This window comes from Anser anser (genome assembly GCF_964211835.1).
Source record: "Anser anser genome assembly, chromosome: 2".
NCBI lineage: Eukaryota > Metazoa > Chordata > Aves > Anseriformes > Anatidae > Anser > Anser anser.
In genome coordinates, this window is record NC_139721.1 from 41,738,044 (window position 1) to 41,756,665 (window position 18,622).

General features: G+C 41.4%; 1 long non-coding RNA gene across 4 annotated transcripts in view; it reads left to right on the top strand.

The window, feature by feature from the left end:
- The window catches only part of LOC310894573, a 54,976-nt gene that overhangs the window by 18,065 nt on the left and 18,289 nt on the right, over positions 1–18,622 (top strand). For all 4 annotated transcript variants that reach the window (XR_014580015.1, XR_014580016.1, XR_014580017.1 and 1 more), the window contains exons 2-4: positions 3,144–3,267; positions 10,633–10,782; positions 18,522–18,565. This is a non-coding gene — a long non-coding RNA (uncharacterized lncRNA). The remainder of the gene's footprint in view (positions 1–3,143; positions 3,268–10,632; positions 10,783–18,521; positions 18,566–18,622) is intronic.

Genomic DNA, 18,622 nt, shown 5'->3' on the forward strand with positions numbered 1-18,622 from the left:
AAGGAGAGGTTTAACAAATGCCTGCTGGGCTGCTCTTCATCTGTGTGGTAGGAAAGAGGTAGCACAAAAGCACTTGTGGGCTTTTTAAATGATGAAAGGTGTGTTTGTGATTGAGCAGCTGCCAATTGTTTAAAAGATGAAAAGGCATATTAATAAAACTGACATGAAAAAAAAAGGAAGGAAAATGGAGATTTAAAGATATTTTATCTTTCTCTGTTCAATAATCTACCATAGGTGGTCGTTAAACCTCTGCAAGGTGAAATAAATACGGTAATGATTGGATCACAATTCTTTTACTCAAATAGCAAGCAAAGCATCTTCAGGGTCTTCTTGTGGATAACAGCAGCACCAAAATCATGTGTGTGCTGAATGAAACTTAAAACAATAGCAATTTTTTGGACTGATTTAGTTATGGGCTGTTTGGAATCATTTAAAAACCCTGACCCTATAATACAGATGATGAGCATTATGTTAAATGTATATGGGTAAAACTTCAGGGGTTATAAACAATCTGATATTAGCTTTATATGTACACACTGTGTAGTGTCTGCTGGAGTGCATTGGACTGTAAGTGTGTTGAAATCATATTGGTGAGTTTGTAATAATTTCAAAGGAAGTTTTCCCAATATCTGTCCATCTTGGACCTGTTTTTACACCAGGAAAGAAAAAGTGCCATTGAGATCTATTCAGGTCTGGCTTTTGCCATGTAGAGCAGGTGTTCATGAGGCTTGCTCTCATGGTCTCTTGTTACTGGGCCTTCTGGCACCAAACACAGGAGGAATTCAGCTGAAGCTTGTAAGTGAATAGTATGGGAAATGGACTGGTGGCATCACTGGATTGTACCTCTCTTTATAATGTTTGCTTCTGGCACTTAAACTGTGAATATGCAGTTTGCAGGAAGAATACTGGTTATAAAAATTTGGTTGGATTAGGGTGAAGAGGGCACTTCTTTCTTAGCATTAACCCAGAGGAAAAGCATCTCCATCAGAAAGGCACCAGCCAATCTCACCATGTTTGTGGCAGACTAGAGACTAAAATCAATTCCTGAGCAGAAGGCTGACATACAGGACTCTGTGCTATTGATAGCCATGGGGGAAAGAGAAGGACAATAAACTAGCTTGGCAGAAATCCTTTACTTCTCTGGCAAGGCTTAAGAAGGGGATATGTACCTTCAAGCTAGATAACAGGCTGAACACTTGAGTCTCTTGGAAAGCTAAATCAATAAATATTTGTAACTCACTACTAAAGGGCTGAATAGCTCTGTGGATATTTTGAGCCCCTTCTTTGGAGAAGTAGCTGTGGGAAGATGACTGTGCTGTGAATGATTTGGGGTGTTATTTAACTAAGGGCTTCTGGCAGAAGTAGACCTTGGAAAAATATGTTGCAAGAGATGTCATTTTGTGTTCTCTGGGAAACGAAGCTTTTTCTTAGTGAAGTTTGATCCGTTGTAAGGCTCACCTGCTTGGAGAAGTTATGGCAGAATAACTAAAGTGTGGTTTTATGGCTCCCTTGGTGACTCATTTTGTTCCCATAACACTACTTCTGTATCGGGGTAGCCTTCCCAGTGCAGTACTAGGGGGCACAGGGAGGTTGTATGTGGCACAGGGAGAAGGTCCGTACTTGCTGAGGCCAGAAGTTTGTTTCGCAGCCCCAGCATAGCGGACACAGTGGGAGGGTAGCATAGGCTCTGTAATCCCCCGAAGTGTTTTGCTGGCATCCAGTAAAGTTCAGGGGCTTCTGGAACCCGAGGGAGGTTGTTTGTTTACACCAAAATCTTTCTCTAGTAATCTTGAGGCTTAATTTGTTCTGCACAAATTTTCCAGCACCCTTTTTGAGCTCAACTCTTCACATTTATAGCGTCCTGTGACAGAGTGCTGCAGCCTAGCCACCTCTTGCGTGAAGAAATTGCCAGTGTGGGGGTTTTGTTTTTGTTTTTCTCCAGAATTGCTAGCTATCTGTAAGCACAGACCTTTAGCTTCCCTTCTGGAGCCATCTTTATGTTAGTGTTGCTGTATGGACAGACACCAACAGACAGTAGTATTATTATCAGACAGACACCAACATGGAGCCTCCACACAGCCCAGAGAGTATGGCTGGGAGACAAAATGATTTCCTGGAGTATAAAACACTATAGGCATTCAAGTTAGCAATTTTTGCTCTTTTATCTTTGATCTGTTAGCATTTAGTTGGAAAGAAATTGCACACTTGCTCTTGCTGCCCTTTTGTAAAGATGAAAGCAAAGACTCAAAGGTGTTTTCCTTTCTAGCTGCGAAATCTTCTTCCCAGAATGAGTAAAAACACAGCTGCACGGATCATAGACTCAGTTCTTGTGAAGAACCATGAATGTATTTAAAAGCACATATGTTCTTTGGTTTTCAGGTCTTGGGAGATACCAGTAGATGAAATCCCAAACAGTAAAGACAGTGTTCCAGATACAGAAGTTAAGGAAAACTTTATTGGATCCTTTAATGAAAACTGGTTTTGAGTTGCCTGCTATCTTAAAGAGCAGGATCAAGCAGCATCAGTCCAAGGATGAGTTGGATTCTGTCTCGTTTTCCTTGCATGCTGTGTTGTTGCTTCTGAATTTTCCGAACAATATTTTCAAAGCAGATTAGAAATCTGCTTCAGTGAATAGTTTGCACTATAACTGCCAATATTTCATTAGCATTTTTCCTGAAGCTCACTCTTATCTGCAAATGTCTGTAAGCACAAATGGAGTATTAGTAAGGCTGACCGCTATAAAACTGACACCCCGTACAGTTCTGATAAAATTTCCCCCCACAAGTAATATTTTGAAAGGCTTTTGTTTTATTGATTTTTAAAATATTTAGCCTGAGTGCCACTGTCTGTGACAGAATGTTTAAATAATGCAACAGCAGAAAAAGATAAACATAATCCATAAAAAACAGCAGTTGCCCAGCTGGAGAGATTAAGGCGGTATTATGACACTAGACCTACAGAAAAAGACAAACTTTTCCTCTCAGAAGTAGAGGTGAACAGGAGGGGTCTCATGCTCTTTCAATAATATATGTGCATTATTCTAGGCAAAGGGAAAAACAAATCCCCAAAAGACCCCAAACACTATTTAGGAGAAACTGTTCTCTTCATAACTCTTTTTTTTCTTTTTTTTTTTCTAATTGAAGGGGCCTTTGGATTCTGCTGCTGACAGACCTAAAGGAGATCAGCTCTGGGTCTGCATGAGGCTTTCTGAACTGATCCCAACTCTGGCAGCACCAAACGTGCAGGAGCAGCCTTCTGGCATTCAAGGTACAGATGTGGGTAGTGTTGGCATATCGCATGTAGATTAGCAAGCAGCTCCCGGGCTCTGCGTGAGCTTGAACTGACTGGGAGATGTGGGGTGATGGGAATGAGTGTCCACAGGCTTGGCAGGGTCCAACAAACAAACAAACCCAACAAATTACACATTAAGAAGATTTTGCATTCTATGAAACATCTTACAAGCACAGATTTTTTTTTCTAAAGATGAAGTTGATGGCTTCAGCTGTGAGTTTTGCCCACCAGTACAGCTCCAGCAGATTTAAATGAGTGCTTGTACCAGCAAGAGCCCCTCAGATTGGTAGGGAATGGTGGTCGGGGTGTGTGTGTGGGGGGGGGGGATATGGGACACACACAAAATGAAACAGAAAAAAGCACTTTCAACTGTGTGCATTTCTAAAGTAGTCTGTATTAATAGTCACCTATGCACTCTACAGAAAGATAATTGTGATCTAGGAATTTAAAAACAAACACCCCCTTGAAAAACAAACAAAAAACATAAAATCCTCTAAACCAGAGTCCATATTCAATGACTACGTATATGCCTGCTGGATATTATGGGCTTGAAAATGCTGCTGCCTGCAAGGAAGGAAACCCATTCTGCCTAGCTGTGGCTAGGAAGAATATGCAATTTTAGAGAAACCAAGTGTGTAAATTCAGAGCCTCCCACAGGGAGGGAGGAGAAATTCCTTGACTGGCATACCTCCCCACCCTCTAGTTCCCCTGCGGCTGCACTTGGCACTGCCAGCAAGAGCTTGGTGCAGTCATTGCTTTCCTTCAGGGGAGAGGGCTGCTGAGCTCATAGGGACGGGCATGGACTTCCTGTCTTCAGCTCCAGGGGAGAGAAGATCTTGGCCTCCAAGAGCCTGCCCCCTTTCACCACGTTGTCTCCACAGCCACATTTGGCTGAGAGCCTTGCCAAATCCCCTGGTGTAAGAGGAGAGGCTGAGGCTCAGGTGCTGAGGAGACAATGCAAGGTTGAGGCATATGGTTACAAATGCACTGGGGAGGTGAGGGGGAAGGCCTCTAGCACAACAGATGTAAGTTATTTGTCTGAACAAGGGTATCTAGTGCAATTTGAGATGCTGTAGAGAGTACCAGTCATATAAGTCAGCCAGTGCTGGGGCATTGGATTCCCCAAGGCATCTTGGGTGGCATCAGGTGCTGAGGTTCGGCTGACTGAGTCAAGCCAGAGCTCAGCACATAGGAGATACTTGCTAAGCAACAGTGAAAGAAGCTAAAATATCTGTAAGGCATGTGCACAAGAACAGCAGATGCTTCTGCTGAAATGAGTGACCTTCACATACCCCCGCCCCCGCTTTGGGGGCATGCGATGTCTAAACAAACTTCAGCAGCTACTGAAATTACTGATTTCAGGATTTATAAAAATTCTGAAACTTTGAAAAATGTGAACCCGAACACTAGAGAAAAGCCAGAACACACAATTTAGATTGCACAAGGACAAGTAACTGGGTCCACGTGTGAAACTAGTTTAGATAACTTAAATAATCTTTAGAGGGGTTAACAAATTACAAAGATAATAGGGTACTGATTATTTTATGAAAGATCTGTGAACACTGAAAATAAGTCTAGTATCTTGATGCTCAGCTGTGGGTACATAGATCACCAGGCACCATCTCTGTTCATCTTGTGCCATTTCCCACTTGCATTTTGGCAATGTACAGTCAGTCAAACAAATGAACTGTGGTCTGATCCCTGGTCAGGAGCCAGAGGTGGTGATGGTGTAACCTCTCCTATGTTCTGGTGTCTTCACACACTCTCCTTGTGAGAGGTCTGTCCTTCCTCTAAAATCTGTTTCTGCTTTGCAACATGGTTGCAGGAAAAAGGCGTAACAAGTGGGAAGGATGTGATCCAGTTCCAATGAAATAGTGAAAGCTTTCCTGGTTACGTATGTGAACTTTGAACAGAGATGCTTATAAATGCTGGTTTGGAGCTGAGGGTGATCAGAAGTGTGCAGTGTCAGACTGTATATGAGCAAACTTGCTGGTTTCAGGTTATTCTATACCTGGAAGGAATCTACATACATATATATATATATATATATATATATAATTTCCTAGTACAGTCTTTTAGCTGCTCCTTTCATCTATGCAAACAGTTTTGTGAACTTTGAGAATAGTCCTCTGTGCATTAAAATATATTTGCTGTTGAAATGTTAAATCAAACACCAGCTTGAATATTTTTAAAGGTCATAGTCACTGAAGGAAAACACATATTGCATACACCTTTTTGAACTGCTTTTTTTTAAAACAAAACAAAACAAAAAAAACAAAAAAAACCACCCCACAACAAAACATGGAATCCTGAAGAATAAGACAATGCTGCAACTTAAACATGTGGAGAGAAGTCTAATTTTGTATTACAGGAATTAAAAAGCATGATGACTGGCATCTTCCACCTACCTTTCATAGGTGATTAACAAAAAAGAACAAACCAAACCAACCAACCAAGCAACAACAACAACAAAACCACAAAAGAACGGTGATGATCTTGTTTTAGGAAAAGCCAAAGTCATTTAGTAATCCACCTTTGCACTATTTTCTCCATCACTGTGAGGTCCAGGAGCATTTCTGGGGTACGTGCATCAGTGGCCTAAATAAAAGCCAAAGTCTGGGAGCACAGTTCTGCAACCAGGGCTGAATGGTGCAGTGACTTCTTTGGCTGTGGTACTGCAGCTCAGTGAGGCTCTAAACAAATGCTCTGGCTGCTGCAGCAATAAGGCACACTAGACATATGCCAGATAAGCAGGCATTCTCTGCAAGGATAAAATATTGTTATATTGGGAAGAATCTCTTCGGTTGTGTCAGGTCACCTGGTTACTGTTAATGTGTTAAATCCCACCTTAATTCGTCTCTTCTGGCTGTCAACAATATGTAAATGTAAATATTTATAATATTTACAGTAGTTCTAAGCACTCATTTATAAAATAGTGGACCAGTAGAATTGCATAGACTTTGATACTGAGGTTTCTGGATATACTATGTTCTTCTGCTGTACGTTCAAGATAAAGAATTACACACCCAAATGGGACGACTGATTCATCAGTAGCATCAGAGGGATAATTGTCCTAAGCATTGTTCCAAGCAACAGACACAAAGCCTGAGAGATGATCAGAAAGTTTAAAAGCATGCACCAGGGTCAGGTCTCAGAGGCGCAGGCTCTATCAGTTCAGGCTGTCAGCATGGGGCAGTCGCAAGCTCTAGCCCATGCCTGCAGGCTTGGTGCTGCTTCTCCTTACTCGAGGTCAAATGTCCTTAGAGTTCTGGTACACGGATCTGTCATCGTCATATCAGAAACTGAGGGGGATTATTTGGACTTAAAATTAATGAGCTAGGAGCTAAGTCATTAAATACAAGACCAGTCCGTCCATCCTGTGTGCATTATTAGATATTTTTTCTTCCTCTTCCTTTTCCTTATTTGTGAATATTAAACACAGGTGATGATGCAATTATTTCTTTCAAGGTAATTGATTCATAACTTTATTTAATAAAAAGCACTCATCAGCTACAGTGGAAAAATCCAATGAAATTAAAAAAAAAAAATCTAATCTTCTCCCTGCTCTTGGGGGTGGGATTAGGATTCATACAAATTGCGTAAATTTGCTTTAACAAACAAAGACAAAAGTGAAGAACTTCATGTAGGTTAGGATTTCAACAGCATTAGTTTTATTTCTCACAAGGACAGCAGGGGTATCTGATCATTCACTGTCAGCAGAGGTTAAGGTCTTGAGTTGCCTCCATGGTGGATAGACATTAGATTGGACATTAGGAAGAATTTCTTCACAGAAAGGGTGGTTGGGCATTCAAATGGGCTGTCCAAGGAACTGGTGGACTCCCTATCCCTGGAGATACTTAAGGGATGTGTAGATGTGGCACTAAGCGACATGGTTTAGTGACGGAACTCGGTCGGTCAGGTTGGTGGGTGGACCCGATGATCCTGAAGGTCTGTTCCAGCCACCAGGGTTTCATGACTCTACTCCAGTCGCTGCTTGGAGTGGAAACCATCCGGCAGAGTTTAGTCCCGCAAAGTTCTGGGCATCTTTCAGTAGTCCTCCACTCCTGCTACAGGGAGCACTCAGCACCTTATGGGCCTTGATCAAACTGATTGTAATTAAGGATTTGGATCTGTGTCCTGCGAGGCATAGAGTCATTTGTCTTGAATTATTTTATTTTGGTTACTTCTGCTTGAAGCAGGCACAACATGGAAGGGAAAACACTTGAACTATGCCTAAAAGAAGCAGCATGATTTTTATTAGCCCTTGAATGTATTATAAATCTGTCCATAAGTCTTTTTCTGATGTAATATTTCTTTTTGTTTCTGTGAGGAAGTCATTAGCTTCCTTGTGCTCTGAATCAAAATCATTTAAATAAGAAAACGTCAGGGCTTTGTGGTGCCACCACTGACTGAGTTATAATAGTTATTAATTTGACAGACTACCATCATTTAGGCAGAGTCCAATCCTGTAATTAGAATTTCTGTAGTGTAAGCATCTGGTAACAGCACAACATCAATATGCATATGGCTCTACAGGCAGAGTGTTTCAGTAATTCGGAAGAAAGGGTGCCCAAGTCATCTGTGAGGATGCTAGTGGAGGCAACTGGGGGGAAAAATACCATTTGTTTCTACAGCTGTGAGGTTGTTCATTCATCAGCCTGCTTTTGCTCTCTGGAAATACAGAAGTGATGCATTCAAGCCTGAGTACCTCCTTGACTCTTAAAAGACAGTTTTGCACAATCTGGTGCTATGGATGATGTATAAATGTATAAAGAATGATGTAATTTGTGTGCTTTGGGAATGATCGTGAGCAGCAGGACTGGTTAACAAAATTTAACTGTGAGCGCTTTTAAATAGCTGAAAATTTGGGAAAGTTCTCTCTAAGTATTCATATGCTTCAAATGAAGAAAAAAACTGCAAGAGCAACCAAACATGCTGAAATACTCTAAAATCATTTAACTGAAAAGGAGAATATTGTAGTGCCCATTTAGAAACAAAATGATTTGTCACTATGCTAATATTCATTAACTTGACAGAATGCCGCTGTCTGGGCAACATCGAATTATTGTAATTAGTACTTCTGTGATGTAACTCCTGGGAACAACACAGCCTCTGTGTTTTGCCCCTTTCTTTGCATTTTCTTTTGTTTCTTCTGCTGGGTGAAATCTTCCAAGCCATATGAGTGTCCACTGGAGCTCAAAACCCCCAAAATTTCATTATGCACTAATTTCAAGTTACATAAAGTCAATGTGAATGCCTCAAATGGTGCAATGCTACACCAAAACGTTGTGAGTAGAGTTACAGAGCCTCTTGTTCCTAACACCTCTTGTGTTTGGTGTGGCAGCAAAATGAATGGTGTGAAATGCCTTCCCCAGCCCCAGATCTGCACAATTTGTGCTGTTGCTGTCTTCTGGCAGTAAAAAGAGGAGGTCATCAGAAAACCAGACCTTGCAGTGCTTGGCTGTGGATTAGCAGCTTTCCTCTGGGTACCATAAAGGAACTGAAAACATTGGCACTGTGCAGCAGAGCCTTGAGTCTTTGTGTGCTCAGTAGTCATATATCACAACCGCAGACTAATGAGTGGATGTTTTAAATCAACTATCCGTAAAAATGTGCGGGGTGAGGTGTAATGTAGAAAGCAAAATATTTCAATTCCAGTTACTGCTGGCTTAAGATTTGTATGAGTTATTAGAGAGGTGCTGGGAGCGTGTGACTCTTCTCCAAGGCAGGGCAGCCAGCTCTCCCTTTGCCCATTTACTCAGATCCTAGTGAGGAAGACATCTTTTGCCATCTTTTTCAGAGCAGCTTTTGCTGAGCTGAACCATCCTGAAAGGCTGAGTAGTACAAACCGCAGCTGTTATGGCTGAAACCGGAGCAGCTCATTTAGGCAAGAAGCACAGGATGTTTTAGGATATTAAGGGCTTATTGTAGTGTTTTATTAATGAGGAAGCGCTAGCTTCCAGAGGAGGGGAGATTGGATGGGGTAGTGCTGGTGGAGAAATTGAGAATAATGGACTGGACAATTGTCAGCAGACAACTTAGAAATTTTATGAAGGCTGTGGCCCACCCTTCATTCTTGGGAGACGCATACACATGTGCCACAGCCTTGTTTAGCCCTTGATGATATTTTGCATCCTCAGCATCATGTCTTAAAAAGGAAAGAAGGCTCTCACCCTGGTGGTCTGAGGCTCTGTGGCTGGAGATGTACTGTAGTCCTTTGTCCTTTGCAACCTATTCCTCTGAGCAGGGTGCACCCTGATGGCACTCCAGGGTCTGGCTGTGCTGTACTCATGTGTTTGTGCTGCTCCACATGTGTCTGTGCCCCAGCAGGCCGTCAGGGTGTTGGCATGAATTGGGGACCTAGCTTTGGTCGCTGCCGTGTTCCCCAAGACCTAGGTGGAGAGAAGCAGGGACCAGCCTGTCTTAGGATATCTAGCTGGCTGCCTGCTTAACATCCCATCCCCAAAGAAGCTTTTGCCAAAAATGCATGCACACCTCTCCAGGGGGAGGAGAAATAGATATACAGCAAGATAAACAGAGGGGAAAGGGTTTTGCTGAGCTTTAAGAACATCTCAGTGTTCTGGGAGCTGTCAGACTTACTGAGCTCTTTAGCAGACAAATGGGTAGGCAGTGAGATTAGCGTATTCACGAGTTTCCCAGCAGCTTCTGTCAAAATAAACATTATTTTGTTACCAAAAGAAGCAGCAATGCCTATGCATTGTATAGAAACATGACTATTTTCCCTTCATATTGCGACAACTCTGGAACAAGAAAAGTCAAATAGCACAATCCACTTAATTGCACACACTTTAGCTATGATAAACAGGTTGTTGTCAAAAAAGCTTGGGTGATTTATGAATCGGGATGACATACTTCTGTAACAGCTCAGGCATTAGAAATGTGACTCTTTTTTGGAAATCAGCAGTATTTACACACTAAAGCTATTTAAATGCTTTTAAAATAGCCTTTAATGATTTAGAAGATAAATTGTTTAGAGGTAAACAATTAATTTTGTATTAAATAGAGGTTTAGGCTAATTTTAAGACTATCTTGTGCTCCTGAATCTCGTAAGCTAGGTATCTATGTTTATAATCACAACTGGGATCATCTTAATCTATTTACATAAATATTAAATTTTATTACACATCATAGATTGTTTCCAGTGTCCATAATTTAAAATACTTGCTATGTTCTGTTTACTGTTACAACTATTCCCCACCATGCACACCAGTATTCACCATTCCACTACATTGTTTTTATTGCTGCATGAAAAGTTTCTTTACTTATAAAAAATTGAATAATTTTTTTTTATTCTTCCTGGGGCTGAACCCTCCCCTTTAGGAAGAAGATGAAGCCAGTAATCCAGAGATCACTTGGGACATAAGTCTTCTGGTTAAAAGACTTCTTTTAGATCAGATATGTAAACTGTTTCTCACAGCCCTGGCTAATGCTGTCATCATGAGGACCTTCTCAGGACCTTGCTTGCAGGAGGTGAGGAGGCTGCTGTTCTGCAGCTGGATGTTCTACTTGAGAACTATAAAATCTTTCTAGATGACAAATGTTATTTAACTTGACATATTTCTAGAATAAGTTTTGGAACAGCAAATTTCAAGCAATGCACCAGACAATTCCATCCAGTTTTGGTTACAAATACTCTTGCCATGGTATTGCCTGCAGGCCCTACTTCATACTTCTATCGTGTCCCAACGCAGTGCATGGGAGAGACTCCTTTCCTCAGCAGGGGATCTTCCCTGCAAATGGAGGAGCAGTCAAAAGGCATCAGGAGCAAAATTTATGTGGCAGCTCCTTGCTAACCAGCGCAGAACGTTACTTTGCCGGGACTGGACCCTACTTGCTGTATTATTTTGTTATCTGCCTAAATTATTTAGGGAGTCATTATGGAACTGAGAAAAGGTTTGGGGCTTTGTTTTACAGCACCAATGCGCATATATATATATGTATATATATATATGTATATATATATATTTGTTTTCATACACACCTTGTTAGTGAATATTGTTGAAGTCCAAGAGGAGCCTTATGGGTGTAATTATGACAGCTGGGGCTGATGGCCAACGTTTGGACACCACTATTGCATTTGTACTATGCCTATTGGGCAGACCTAAACCGAGTGAAAGCTGGCATGATGGTTAAACCAGGGCTACCTTGCTTGTGGACCCCTATCTGGTGCAAGAGGAAGTATTCTTTTCCTCTTATAGAAAGTGATCCTAGCACATACTTTCTGGGATCACAAGGTTGTTTGTGTCTATCAGATCCCTGAAAACTGTGGATAAGGTGCTTCTTAGGCTGGAGGAAAATCTTTTTCCACTCTGCTTGATTTTGAGCAAGGATCAGATGTGCATCCTAGGGAAATGAGCTAGCTACAAAACTCTTGAATACTCCACGATTAGCCTCTCTGTCTCTTCTTCTGGAAATGTACCACCCACTGCAAAGAGGATGTGAACATAAACCTGCCAATTCCAAGGTGAGTGCTTCTGCAAAAAGGCTTAAGAGAGAGGATTATTTTCATCCTGGAAATGTTGCGTGGCAATGCAGAGAGAGATGCCGTAATTTAGAAAAGACAAGGTGCCATTTTACATGAAATATGTGCCTTTAATTGATTTACAAATGAAATGATAATAATGAATATTGCAACAGTATCATATCTGAATAATCCAGTAATAGCTCTGCATGTTCTGGATTATTATCAACTTTCATAAATTATTACATTGGAAAGATAATATTTTTATAGATAAAGAAATATAATTTAAACGGTAATTCTAAAAAATATTCTGAGTAAAAGGAAGCCCAACTCAATGGCTTTCTCAATCTTTATTTTGAAACTGAACAGAAGAAATCGTTTCACACAGTAATTGAAATGTCCAGGGTTCAGCAGTCCCATGGCCACAGGGAGTTATACTTGTGACCAACTCTTACATATGCATGAACATCTTGCGAGGAAACTTGCCATTAGCTAATATTTCAGTAGGCTTTTATTAATTTGTTTTGTTAGCATTCAGAGAGGAATTAGAAATATAGTAATTTTGCTATTCTGCTGCCGGGCTAGTTAATCAAAATTAAATGACTGGAGAGCTCTGCAGATCTCTGATAGCTAGCCAGCAGATCTCATTATTCCTTGTTTCTCCCCTTTTTAACAGACAATTCTGCTTGATGTCTGGCTGTTATTTTGGCTGCCTGTCTAGAAAGCTCGCTTGTAAACGTTTTTCTTTTGAAAATGTCTCAGCCAGTCTTAGAAAGATTTCTCAAAAAATTGCTAGCAGAGTTTAAAATTGGCTTAAACTGCTCCATAGGTGTTCCAAGTGTGGAGATGAGTAGGTGAGGGATGGCTTGAAAGTGAATAGCAATTGGGAACTCTGGAGTGATTGTGTCCTGCTTTACTGTACAACAGTTGAGATTTATCTTAGGTATTAAAGTGTAATTTTTATGCTATTGATGATACAAAAGAAATCACTACGAGGGAAAAGATCTCATTATAAACTATGTGCATTTGATTTTATTGCTGTAGAAATCACGAACTAGAAACTCTGCTAGTTGCAGATACAGGGGCTTTTGAAGTACTTACTGCAGCTCATAAACTCCACTGCAGCTATTAGATGATAATTTTAAAAATGCAGTTAACAACTTTACAGGAGGGGTCACAGTAAAGACAACATACCGATTCTCAACTATGTTGTTAAAGAAGAGCCCTTGTGGGAAATGTAAGCCTGGGTTTGAGATTACAACATTGCAGCACTCTAGTCTAGGAAAAAGGAAGAGAAAAATTGAAGCGCATGAAGACAGATGTGAACAAAAATAACCAAATGTGCTTCTGCAGTAACTGGTCTGCAGTGAGCCTGCTGGAAAATGGTACCACCATGGGATAAGTGCTTTCTGTCACGTGAGACTTCTTCATATCAGTTTTTGTTACCAAAGAGATTGATGACACCTGTTCAGGCCTGCTTTTCAGTAAAGATGAACTATGGACCAGGCTGTGACGTGACAAGCCTAAACCAAACACTTTTAAAGGAGAAATATGCAATGGTGTTTCTTTTAAACAGTAATTCAGATTGGCAGGATCCATTTCAAGCTTGGAAAGCCGGGAGAGGAATAATTTAGTTATACCTACAGAATAAGTTGCTGTGAGCATTTGAAATGCTGGAGGAAGAAAAAAAGCATCACGTACACATTGAAGAACAAAGCAATTACATATTAAATGTCTTTGATAGTTTAAAACTCTTGCACTTTCCACAGGAGGAATATCTCATAGTTGGTTCCCCCCCTTCCCCTGCCCCAGAGATCTGCTACCTGTCCTCTGGTTTCAAAGAAATTGGGAGATCACATGGGGTTTAGCTGGATACTTCTGCTGTGTATGTACTGTACTGTTAGAGAGGTGTGAAAGCAGCCAGGTGCGTGGTGTCTTCCACAACTCACTGTTTCCTACTCACATAGCAATAGGAGGCATAAATCCATTCAGGCCTTTCCCCCTTTTTTTGTTTTGTTTGTCGTACATACAGTTTTCTCCTGAGGATATGTCTCACTTCTAAAATTGCCTGACAAATCTTTCGGCCTTCTATGATGGGGTTACAGCACTGATGGATAGGGGAAGAGCAACTGACATCATCTACATGGACTTGTGCAAAGCATTTGACACTCTCCCACATAATATCCTTGTCTCTAAATTGGAAAGATGTGGATTTGATGGATGGGCCACTCAGTGGGTAAGGAATTGGCTGGATGGTCAAACTCAAAGAGTTGCGGTCAATGGATCAATGTCCAGGTAGAGACCAGTAACGAGTGGTGTTCCTCAGGGGTCAGTATTGGGACAGTCACCGTTTAACATTTTTGTCAGTGAATAAGGCAGTGAAATTGAGTGCACCCTCAGCAAGGTTGCTGATGATACCAAGCTGTGTGGTATGGTTGACATGCCGGAGGGAAGGGATGCCATCCAGAGGGACGTGGACAGGTTTGAGAGGTGGGCCTGTGTGAACCTCATGAGGTTCACCAAGGCCAAGTGCAAGGTCCTGCACCTGATCTGAGGCAATCCCAAGCACAAATACAGGTTGAGTGGGGAATGGATTGAGGGCAGCCCTAATGAGAAGAACCTGAGGTGTTGGTTGACAAGAAGCTTGACAAGAGTTGGCAGTGTGTGCTTGCAGCCCAGAAAGCCAACCATATCCTGGGCAACATAAGAAGCAGTGTGGCCAGCACGGTGAGGGAGGTGATTGTGCCCCTCTGCTCTGCTCTCATGAGACTCCACCTGGACTGTTCAGCTCTGAGACCCCCCAGCACAACAAGGGCATGGACCTATTAAAGTGGGTCCAGAGGAGAGCCACAAAGATGATCAGAGGGCTGGAGCACCTCTCCTAAAAAGACAGGCTGAGGGAGTTGGGGTTGTTCAGCCTGGAGAAGAGAAGGCTCCAGGGAGACCTTATAGCAGCCTTCTAGTACCTAAAGGGGGACCCCCAGGAAAGCCAGGGAGGGACTCTTTGTCGGGGACACGGGAGGGATGATATTAAACTAAAAAAGTAGATTTTGATTAGATATGAGAAAGCAATTCTTTACTCAGAGGGTGCTGAGGCACTGGCACAGGCTGCCCAGAGAAGCTGTGGATGCGCCATCCCTGGATGTGTTCAAGGCCAGGCTGGATGGGGCTTTGGGCAAGCTGGTCTGGTGAGAGATGTCTCTGCCCATGGCAGGGGGCTGGAATTAGATTGTCATTAAGGTCCCTTCCAACACAAACCATTCTATGATTCTAAAATGCAGTTCTTAACTAAGTTATCATCAATCTTGCATTTCTGTCGCCTTGACTTGTTGAAAGCTGGCTGATGTTGATGCTGTTCACAGGGGCTTCATAAAAGTAGTATGTTGTCCAGGAGAGGTCTTTCCTCGTTTCACCCTTAAAAATATGTAAAATACAAACTTCCATCGTAAGACTGTCATCATCATTTGCCAATATACTGTGGTAGAACTGATGTTTTGGAACAATTACTAAAGTCCAAAGATCACAGAGCAGACAGCTAAGCCCTTTTTTGCTGAACACACCTGTGTTTCAGCTGTTATCAGCAGAATAATCACTGGCATGAGTTCTATCAGTTCTGGAAATGTTTATTCCAAGGTGAATGAACAGTAAATGTGACTTCTCAAAATAAATGTGGCTCATTCAAATATACATTCCCATCATAGTAACTTCCTGACGTTAAATCAAGTGGTTTATATTGCTCCTTTCAGTTTCTTCAATCAAAATGATTTCTGATGGGAAATTTTCAGTTGCACTATGGGACATGAAAAGATGACAGTGTACCTTGTTAAATAGCTGTATTATAACAATTATAATAATTTTTCTTTACTGATGGATGAGCACAAGATTAATTCCATCCCCTTTAGCTCTCTGTTCAGTTTGTTCCAGGCTGTTAGACAAACAGCATGATGTATTTCGCAGAAGAGGTTTTTATTATCACCTATAACCTCCATAACACAAATTGCATAACCTTTCCTAAAAATAGGAGGAAAAAAAAGTAATTTCCAAAATGTATTTTTAAAATGTTATTGTCGTGTTTCCAAGGGGAATGACTTAACTACCCAATCTTCTCCACTGCAACCTTCTGCTCGGCAGAGAAGCTTTGCCTAACAAGTGAGTCCACTCTGTGGTGGGTACATGAGTGTGACATGGTGAAGGGCTCTGGGTGATGTTTTGGCAACTCCTGACCTTGTGTTTAACACCCTGGGGACTTGTCCAAGGGAGGAATGCCTAAAAGCTATGAGCTAACCCCAAACTAGTCTCATCTCCAGATGAACTTTAAGGTGAGAATAGAAATGTAAAGTGTAAGAAACCTTCTCATTTGTTCAAAGACAGGCAGAACAATGAAATGACAGAAGACAACACCTGTAATTCTCATTTTGCTTTGACTTCAAGGAGATTTCTGTTAAAACCATCTAAGAAGGTTCTCAAGTCAAACTGCCACAGGGCTCAGCTGAGTTCCCTAGGCAAGCCTGCAAAAAAAGATAAATTTTTCTTACATTGCCCTTTCTCGTTGCTATTGAAAGGTTTTGCCACTATTTATCAGGGCAAAAATTCAGTCCTGGTGTTAGCTGATGGCTCAGCTCATGTCTCCTAATCAATGCATGACTTCCATCTTGTATAGCCTCAGTCTTCATGGTAGGACCACAGTGATGTTTTCTAGCAGAAGTTGTTTACTTGTCCGCAACTATTTAACTTTCCAGTTTCTGTGATTTTGAAAAGTTGCTGTGTATCATGTCCATGAATGAGTCCAGGGTCACCTTATTGCAACTATTCAGTACTTACAGGGAGCTTATAAAAAAGATGGAGAGCAACTTTTTTGTCATTATCAGTCAGATAACGACAGGACAAGGGGGAATGGTTTTAAACTAGAAGAGTTTAGATTAGAGGTTAGGAGAAAATTCTTCACTCAGAGGGTGGTGAGGCACTGGCACAGGTTGCCAGAAAAGCAGAACACCCTGGAGGTGTTCAAGACCAGGTTGAATGGGACCCTGGGTAACCTGATCTAGTGGGAGGTGTCCCTGCCCATGGCAGCGGGGTTGGAACTGTGTGATCTTTGAGGTCCCCTCCAACCTGAGCCATTCTATGATGAGGTCTAACAAGCCAAACGTATAAGATCATCAGGTGAGCTGCTGAGGCTGCTGCTCACTTGGGGCTCTACCAAAGTTACCTGCAAATTCATCAGATTCATTTACAGCAAAAACTTGCAGAAATGTGCTTGTGAATGGTCAGTCTGTGTCTGTGAGGTCAGACTCCTTAATGAAGTTAATGAGCTCTTGGCTTGTTTATCAGGCTCATTGCACATCTTATTACCCAAAGGGTCTGTGCCTTGTCATGATCTGCAGTATTCAAGGCTGTGCTCAGTAATAATGTGCCCTGCTGGGAATGGGTTAGGGGAGGTCAAGGTCTTAAATATATGTCTGTATGCCTATGTGTCCCTGGCCCTTCATGTTTGGGCTCTATGGGTTACAGCTGGCTGATGGACAGCCTGGTCCTGAGGCAGCGGGGTGATGCCCATCAGCAGCTGTAGCCTGTATGAGGGTTTGGTGAGGATGGCCACAAGCAAAAAATCCGTGCTTGCACCCTGGTATTTCTAGGAGTTAGCCAGGGATGTTTCATATGACAAAAATGGTTTTAAGATACGGCTGTTCAAAAACAGGTATCCTTTCCCTTCAGAGGCAGCTGTGCTTAGCCTTTATCTATTTAAAATAATAAAACTTCATGAAAATGCACTTGCCCTGTCTACAGGGCAATTTGGAAGTAATGGAAAATCCCACTCCTCCTTTCTTATTTATTTATTTATTTATTTATTTTAATTTGAGTTATTAAAATGGATTCTTCAATACAGAGACCAAACAGGGTTAGTGCGTGGTGGGGGCAGACTAGATTTAAAAGATTTTGAACACGTGGTTATTCGAGGTTTGAAGGTAGGCACCCTTTATCAATTCTGCTGTTGGAACTAGAGTTGCTCTCTGACAAATCCCGTTTTCTCCACCCATCCAGCTACAAAAAAAGGATTTTGAATTTTGTTTATTTCAAGCATACAGAATGAAACATCAATGGAAATTCTGCTCTGTCAAAAATGATGACAAAACTCTGGCAGTGAGAAATCACAGCAAAGGGGTCTGTTTTCCAAAGGAATTTTATATTGCTGAATTTAACTCCATAGAATTGCTTCAGTCTTCTTGCAAGGTTTTCCTGGTAAACATGCTCCTTTCTGAGAGTAACTGCTGGCGCAGAATAGAGGCCATGGTGTAAATATTTTCAGTGTTTTTCCACTAAGACCAGATGTTGGATATTCTATACACGTATTGCTTTTATACCAGGTGAGTGCCGTTTTTGTCTTCTAGTATAAGGTGAAACTCTTTTGTCCTTTGGGCTGGATATGAACAGGCCAATTTTGTATTTCAAGAAAATATTGATTGGTGTCACTTGCTGTTGTTTTAGTCCAAAAATTGTGTAATCTCTGCTACTTCCTAAGCTTCAACAGCTCCCTTAGGTACCTTGCCTGTATCTCCATGGCATCTAGAAAGCTCACAAGCGTTCATCACAAATCTATTTCTTACTCATGCCAGCAGGTTCATTAGTATGAGTTGGATGAGATATGTAAGGATAAATTAAAGAATTTCACCCTGGTTATTACAGTCTCACCCATAATGACAAAAGAGTTGACAAAATCTGTAGATTTAACAAAATTTCCTTTATCTTGCAGCTGTGTGACTTTGTCATTGGTGATGCCTGTTCTGCATAGTTGGTGTAAGTGTGCATCCTACCCTGTCACTTATCTACACAGTTAAACCCCATTACTGCTCT